Source organism: Nicotiana sylvestris, chromosome 4 (assembly GCF_000393655.2).
Source record: "Nicotiana sylvestris chromosome 4, ASM39365v2, whole genome shotgun sequence".
Classification (NCBI taxonomy): domain Eukaryota; kingdom Viridiplantae; phylum Streptophyta; class Magnoliopsida; order Solanales; family Solanaceae; genus Nicotiana; species Nicotiana sylvestris.
Window position 1 is genome coordinate 99,137,629 of NC_091060.1, and position 8,098 is coordinate 99,145,726.

Consider the following 8,098-nt stretch of genomic DNA (forward strand, 5'->3'; position numbering starts at 1 on the left):
CTTTAAGCATTTAGAAACCATGCTCCAGGAATTCTGCTTATTCTGCAATCATTCTGCATTTTCCATATGTGCACGTTAGCTAGCCTATTTTAGGATCTCGCGCAGTTACACCTAGTTAAACTACTAATGCATGAAAAAGGATATAAAACAGTCTCATGTTTGATTATCCTGTTTAAGTGAAATTGGTCACAATCCCTACATGTCTTTGCAACATTTAGAACAACATGCTTTAGGTAAAATAACTTTCTAACTGTTTCAATAATTCTGATAATTGCTGCATATTATTTTACGCCTAGGCAAGCCTTAGGTATAGCTTAAATAAAATCAGAACTGTCTTTGTGATTAATGTTTAACTGTCAACATGTTAAAATTAGTAGGCAAGCTTGATTAGGACTTCTTCTCTGAGTCATATAATAAATCTGACTCTGTTGTTATCATTTAGATACCATGTTTAGGATCTGAATTTAGACCTTAATTGTGTATGAGTCATGTTGTTTATGTGTACTGTGTGTGGAGATATATCTGATCCCTTCATTTGTCTTCCATGCTCCCCTTATTTGAAGTCCTACTTGTTTATTATTTGTCGCTTTAGTATTTTACCTTTAAACTTGAGGGTCTGCCTAGAACCCCCTTTTATAGGATAGGAGTCCTAAATTCCTCTGGGACTGATAGGAATGGACGGGTAATAGCATGCAATAGGGGTAGACAAACCCTCGCTTTAATTACCTTCACAAGGTGGGAAAGGGTAGATATAGATATGATGATCGGTGCATTAATATCACATGTAGCCCCTCTTTGAGGAGTGTCATACCGGGTATTGCATTGATGTGATCCATATTATAAACAAACCTAGGACACTCCCTTTTACATTCCCGAATATGCTTAGATTGTAATTCTTTTCAAAATCTTGCTTTTCATTAACTGCTTTCCAAACATCTGTGTACTTAAACTTAAATCCCCAACTATTTGAGTCATACTTGTTTATTTGCTAATTATACAAATTCACAAAACCTGTTTGGCCGGGAACCACACTAGTGGATCCTGAGGGGTGCCTAACACCTTCTCCTTAGGATAATTTCAAGTCATTACCCTATCTCTGGTTACCAAAGGTAGTTATAAATGAACCCTATAGGTGCCCTAACGCACCTTAAATCGTTAGGTGGCGACTCTTCAAAAATGCAAACCCTCTTTCCCAAAAGGAAAGAGTTGTCCTAACCAAAATGTCATAAACCCGACTTTTGAGAGGAAAAGGGAGGCGCGACAGCATGGTGACTCTGCTGGGGATATTAGGCTTTTACCATTTCATACCGTTTTTGCTAATTTGTACCCCTCCCTATGTGCAATTACTTGTTTAATTTCTTTAAGCATTTAATTTCTTCTTCAAAAGTAAAACAGACATATCTTTCTTGTTTCCTTCCTTTATAACTGCTTTAAATTATGAAACTGTTGTATTTATCGCTTTCTTAACGTGCAAATACATGTCAACATACTTTTAATTATTGCATAATCATGCTCAACATCATACTCCACTCGTGCAAAACAAATACTATAACAACTCTTGATGAGTGGTTGCGCCCTTCCTATATCATTACCCCCTAAATTCGGAAAGGCTTATTTGCGGTAAAACTAGTCGATTAGCGATGCAGTCGACAGTTTCGTGCCTTTCCCCTTGAGTTGTCCGCTCAAGGTACCAGTCTAAAACCCCATAGAAATCTTACTCCGTTTAAATTGGGCATGCATCATGGTCAAACCTAGTCGGGTCAGTTATGTTGTCCACATAATGATCCTTTAAGATATCCTTGTCCAAAGTCCACTGGGTTTCCCTAAACCCAAACAAACATCATCACATTCTATGCATTTATTTGGAGAACTAAATTTTTTATGCTAATTGTTGATGTTAAATAGTCGAGTCTGGTGGGGATAAGGGCCTAACCTTGTTTGTCTTGCAGAAATATGAGGCACTAAGTCCTCAAATTCGGCATGGTCACCAATATCCACCCAAGATTCCTAAGTTGGTGGTAAGATTTATATTCTAGCGACAAAACCCTCATTAGAAAATATCTGGGCAATCTACCATCCCTCCTGGAGATCCAACCTAACAACATGATAATAGAAGTTGCTACCTTATTTTGGGATTGTGAAAGGTCCGTGTTCCGCTTTAGGACATTGAAATGACACCTTTGCTAGAGGAGATAGGAGGATTGGCCGGTCTAGTATGGGAAATCCCGGGTTTGCTAATTCCTGAGAACTGCACAGGCAAGGGTTTCCTAAAAATGATAGGTTTGAAGAAGAATGCAGAATTGGTGTGCCTAAAGGAATCGTACATCCCTTTTGACTATTTGTATGAAAGGTACGGTCACAACAAATCATACCGTACCTACCATGACTAGTTTGCCATCCATTCCTTGGGACATATCCATCGTAGGGTATTCGTCTTCATGTTTTGCTTCCTGGGTCTGATCGTGTTTCCAATGAAAAAAGGGAGAATCCATACTAGGCTGGCTATGGTAACCAAGACCCTAATGGAGGGGATTGGTGGGCAGACGTTCAACATTGTACCCATGATCATCGCAGACATATACCGAGCCTTAGAGAAGTGTCAACGAGGAGCGAGACACTTTGAAGGCTGCAATCTACTACTTCAACTTTGGCTCATGGAACATCTCCAAAAGGGTGAATACCGACAAGAAATTCAGCGAAGGGCCTGGGATGATCACATCGCTTTTCACCATCCAAAGCGAATGAATTACATCCCTGACATGTTTGCTCAGCTTAGAATGCCAAAGAATGGGTTGAGCTCTTTGATAATTTGACTGAAGGGCAGGTTCAATGGATGTTCGAGGGGTTTTCGACAGAGGATTTCATCGCTTGATCTAGAGATGCACCTTTCCTGATACTGATTGGTCTAAGAGAAACATACCCTTACGTCCCTCTTTGAGTTATGAGGCAAGCTGGTAGGAAGCAAGTCATACCCAAGGTCGACAAGATGAGCTATCTTCGAGATAACTTCCAAAATAATGATAGTCCCCACAAGTGCCAAGCCCAACACATGTGGCATTATAAGATCGTAATGGGGAAAGACACCATCGATCCAGACAGATATCATGTCAGTTGTACCCCTTTCTATTCAGGTTGGTTGGAAGACAATTGGGATGGTTTGGGCCAGCCAGGGTTCGTTCGAGGTCACAGAATTATAGATAAAAAGGCCGAGGCACAAGTCAAGTATAACTAGCTGCACAAAAGGATCTGTGAATGTGAGAGCGAACACCGCGAGATACAAGAGTCCAACAAGAAGCTGATTGAGGAATGGAAAGACATGGCTATCAGTGCCAACAAAAGTCTAGGATACTTGGAGCAAGGCATAGTAGAACTAGAGGGGAAATTTCTCAAATGGGTTGAAGACTGTCAAAAGGCTGAAGGGACCGAAGGTGGACATCTAGCCAGAGCATACCTGTTGCTGGGACTTCGCGAATTGGGGAAGCTGTTCGACGGAGCCAAGGATGTCAAATCTGTGGAAGGTCCTTCTGGGACCAAATAGATAGGAACTTACTTTTTCGTTTTATGAATGTAATAAGGCCAATAGCCATTAGTGACTTTTATTTCTTGCTTATTTAGTTTTGTTTTGGGATTCGCCTATCTTTATCAATAAAATGAAGCATTTAGCATTAAAAGTTCTCCAAATCTATTTGTCGCTAGTCCTACCTCGGGCACAAAAAGGTTCCCAAATTATGACACGTTTTACATTCCCACACTATGTGTTTAAATATTGCAATACTTTTTATAATCCTCACTAACTTGTTTACCTCTTGTTTTATTTTTGTTTTTATTATTCCCCTCCCCAAAGGTTAGTTCGTGCACTCTGGCATCATTATCTTATTTCACAAGATCCAGGGGCCCTCCACCTACTCCTCCTCTTAGTCCCATTAAAGGCAAGAACAAAGGCAAGAATAAAATGGAAGATTTAAACAACATCAGGAAGGAGAACACAACTGAACGGGTAGAGGCCACTGATGGCCAGGGTATTCGGGTTCCTAATGAGAATGTGTCACAACTTGAATAGAAACTCTTGATATTCCAGGAAGAGCTCTATCAGGTTTGGAATCTGGCAAACCTGTCATTTTCCCTCAACACCCTAGATATCAATTTCCCCAACGCTCAAAACCCTAAACTTCCTCAAAATATCCCAAAACAGCAGAATCATCCTGTACCTCATCATTACACTGCTCCACCAAAGAAGCAATGTAACACCTGCCATACCCCAAACAACACTCCACTACTCATTCCAGAACCTCAAAACTCCACAAACAACCATTTCCACACCCATACACCAGGCCACCATAACAATCTTATCTACGTGGAGACCATGCCACACCCCACCCAACCTATCTCATTCACACTTGAGTTTGATGAAAAAGATCTGCTTATCAGGAACTTGGTCGAGGAACTTAAGAAACTGACCAGCCGGATTCAGGGCGTTGAGGGAAGCAAACGAATCGAGGGGCTGAACTATGAGGACCTTTGCATACAGCCTGATGTCGAACTGCCTGAGGGGTACAAACCTCCTAAGTTCAAAATGTTCGATGGTACGGGTGATCCAAGGATCCATCTGAGGACATATTGCGACAAGTTGGTTGGAGTAGGGAAGGATGAAAGGATCCTCATGAAGAGTCTGAAAGGAGATGCATTATCTTGGTACATCAGCCAAGATCCCAAGAAGTGGTCAAGCTGGGTAGGCATGGCATCTGATTTTATGGATAGATTCAGGTTTAATACAGAGAACGCACCAGACGTGTTCTATATCCAGAATTTGAAGAAGAAGCCCACGGAGACATTTCGCGAGTATGCTACTCGCTGGAGGTCCGAAGATGCTAAGGTCAGACCCGCCTTAGAAGAGGAGCAAAGGAACAACTTCTTTGTCCGTGCTTAGGATTTGCAGTACTATGAACGGCTGATGATGATTAAGAACCACAAGTTCTCCGACATTATCAAATTAGGAGAAAGAATTGAAGAAGGTAATTAGAGTGGTATGGTTACAAATTTTGAAGCCTTGCAAGCTACGAATAAGGCTTTACAGTTCGGTGGTGTGTCCAAGAAAAGGGACGTAGGGGTTGTGATGGTTGCACAAAGGACCAAGTCTCCACTTAAATACCAAGCTTACCCAATATCTCCACTCACATACTAGCCAACCCCAAATTACCAAGCACCCTCATACCAAGCTCCGCCACCAACTTATCAGTAATTTCAACCTCCTACATATCAACCTACTTCACCCAGATACTCCCAAATCGCTCATGTCTACCAAACCTATAATGCTCATCCATCCCATTATCAATCACCCCCTGCACGCCAAAATTTCCCTAGACCCCGACCTAATTTTGATCGCAGACCTCTAAAAGAATATACAGCCATCGCTGAACCCATCGACCAGCTGTATGAGAGGCTCAAAGCTGCTGGTTATGTCACCCCCATCCCTGCTGCAACCCCTGAGAATCCTTCTCAGTGGGTCAACCCAAACAAATCTTGTGCATACAACTCTGGCATGAAAGGGCACACCATCGATGAATACCGCTCCTTGAAAGACAATATACATTCCTTGATTGATAACAAGATCATTGTGGAAAAGAAAATCGCTCCAAACGTCGGTAACAACCCTCTGCCAGATCATAAGGGTGGGGGTATCCAAATGATTGAAATAGAAGATGACTGGGATCCCGAGGGATCAATCGGGTTGATCGCAGAAGGTGATAACCCAAAGAAACCAACAATTACTCTCAATCCAATCATAGTCTAGATCCAACCGTCTAAGGACGTTGAGGTGAATATGTCTATAACTCTTGAGTTTGAAGCAGTGCCATCCGCAAAGACACCGGTACCAATTGAGGTTGAATTCGTGTCTCCGGCAAATGCACCCGCACCATTTGAGGTTGTAGTCTTGCCACCCAAAGCACATGTTCCATTCGAAGTAAGGATATCCACGTCGGTCCCATTGGCGATGTCTACCATGCCACCATTCTATACAAATACTGTACCTTGGGACTATACAGCCGAGACAAGAAGGAAGGGCAAGGTCAGGATTGAAGAAATTGTCGCAGCACAGGGTATGACCAGAACTGGTAGAGTCTATACCCCTGAACATCTAGCTGAATCAAGCAAGCAGGCCTCCAATCGGCCGCCCCTCATTGAGACAGGTCTGGATGACCTTTGGAGAAAAATACAGGCCAATGAATATTCGGTCATCGACCAGTTAAACAAGACACCAGTACAAATATCCATTCTCTCTTTTCTGAAAAATTTTGAGATGCACAAGAATGCTTTGTTAAAGGTACTAAATGAAGCATACGTACCAAGTAACATCACTAACGGGGAAGTGGCTAATATGGTAGGACAAGTGCTGGAAAGCCATAAGATTACCTTTTATGAGGACGAGCTGCCACCTGAAGGTCTGGGGCACAACAAAGCACTACACATCACTGTACAATGTGAAGATTATTTCATCACCAGAAGCCTAATCGATGGAGGTTCCAGTCTTAACATTTGTCCGCTGGTGACACTCAAGAAGTTGGGTAAAGGGTTGCATGAGATAAAGGATGGAGCAATCAATGTGAAAGCCTTTGATGGTTCTTAGAGGTCCACCATTTGTGAGATTAGTCTATGCCTGCGGATAGGACCAACCTGGTTCGAGGTCGATTTCCAGGTAATAGATGTACCAGCATCTTACAACTTGCTGCTGGGACGGCCATGGATTCATGCTACTGGGGTCGTAGCATCAACGTTGCACCAGGCAGTAAAGTTTGAATGGAATCACCAGGAAGTGATCATTCACGGCGACGGTGGCAACCCTATATACAATCGCCAGACCATTCCGGTGATTGAGGGAAGAAGGAAGCTGGGAGGATAAACTTACCACCACATTGAGCGGGTCAATGCTATCGACAAAGACAAATGGTGGGATAGAAAAATCAAGAGTATATTGAGTTGGAATGGGTACGATCCTGGTAAAGGGCTCGGCAAGAATCTCCAAGGAATCTCTAAACCCATAAAACTCAAGAAACATGGCACTACCTTCGGTTTGGGATATTAACACACCTGGCAAGAATTCAATAATTGGTCGCCACCATGGCGCGGTCCTTACTATCCACTAGAGCAGCTAATACCACATCTGGAGCAGGCCTTCCAACAGGCCGACATTATTTATGGGTTGGATGAAGAAGAAGCACTTGCAGCAGTGAAGAACTTGATTTTAGAGGATAGTGATATGGACTGTTGCTTTATTCTCAAGGAGGAGGGGGAGGAAGGCCCTTCCATACAGGCTGTGAGCAGAGGGGCACATCCATCAGGACAACCAAAGCCCGACGAGCCTTGGGGTAGCAAGGCTAAACAAGCATTATTCACTGTTTTATTTACTAAATGATTTAATTTTCGCATTTTTCAATTCTCGCAATAATATCTTCGATGTTCAAAACAGTTATTCAATTTATCAAAAGCATTTTTTGATTTTTCTTATGAATTAATATTTATTGCTATCGTTTTCTCTCCTTGCTTTTCCAATACATCATTACTATTACTTGTCTTGATATCCAATGACTGTGACATGCAATGAGACAACGCAACAAACGGACATGGATTTAGAAGAGGATGACATACCTAACAAGATTGTCAAAGAAGTTGAGAACTTTGAGAACAGACCTAAGTCCAACCTGGACGAGATCGAAATTGTCAACCTGGGAGATGCAGAAAACGTCAAGGAAATGTGAATTTGCATTCACCTATCACCATCAGAGAAGAAAGAATACACAGAATTTCTAAAGGAGTATGAGGACATATTCGCCTGGTTGTATGATGACATGACTGGTCTGAGTACGTCTATTATGGCTCACAAACTGTCAACCGATCCAATGTGTCCACCGGTAAAGCAAAATCTCAGAAAGTTCAAGCCTGATATGAGTTTGAAAAACAAGGAAGAAGTCACCAACCAGATTAACGCAAAGGTTCTCAAGGTAGTAGTATACCCGACATGGTTAGCCAACATTGTGCTAGTGCCAAAGAAGGATGGGAAGGTCAGAGTTTGTGTCGACTACCGATATCTCAATCGGGCCAG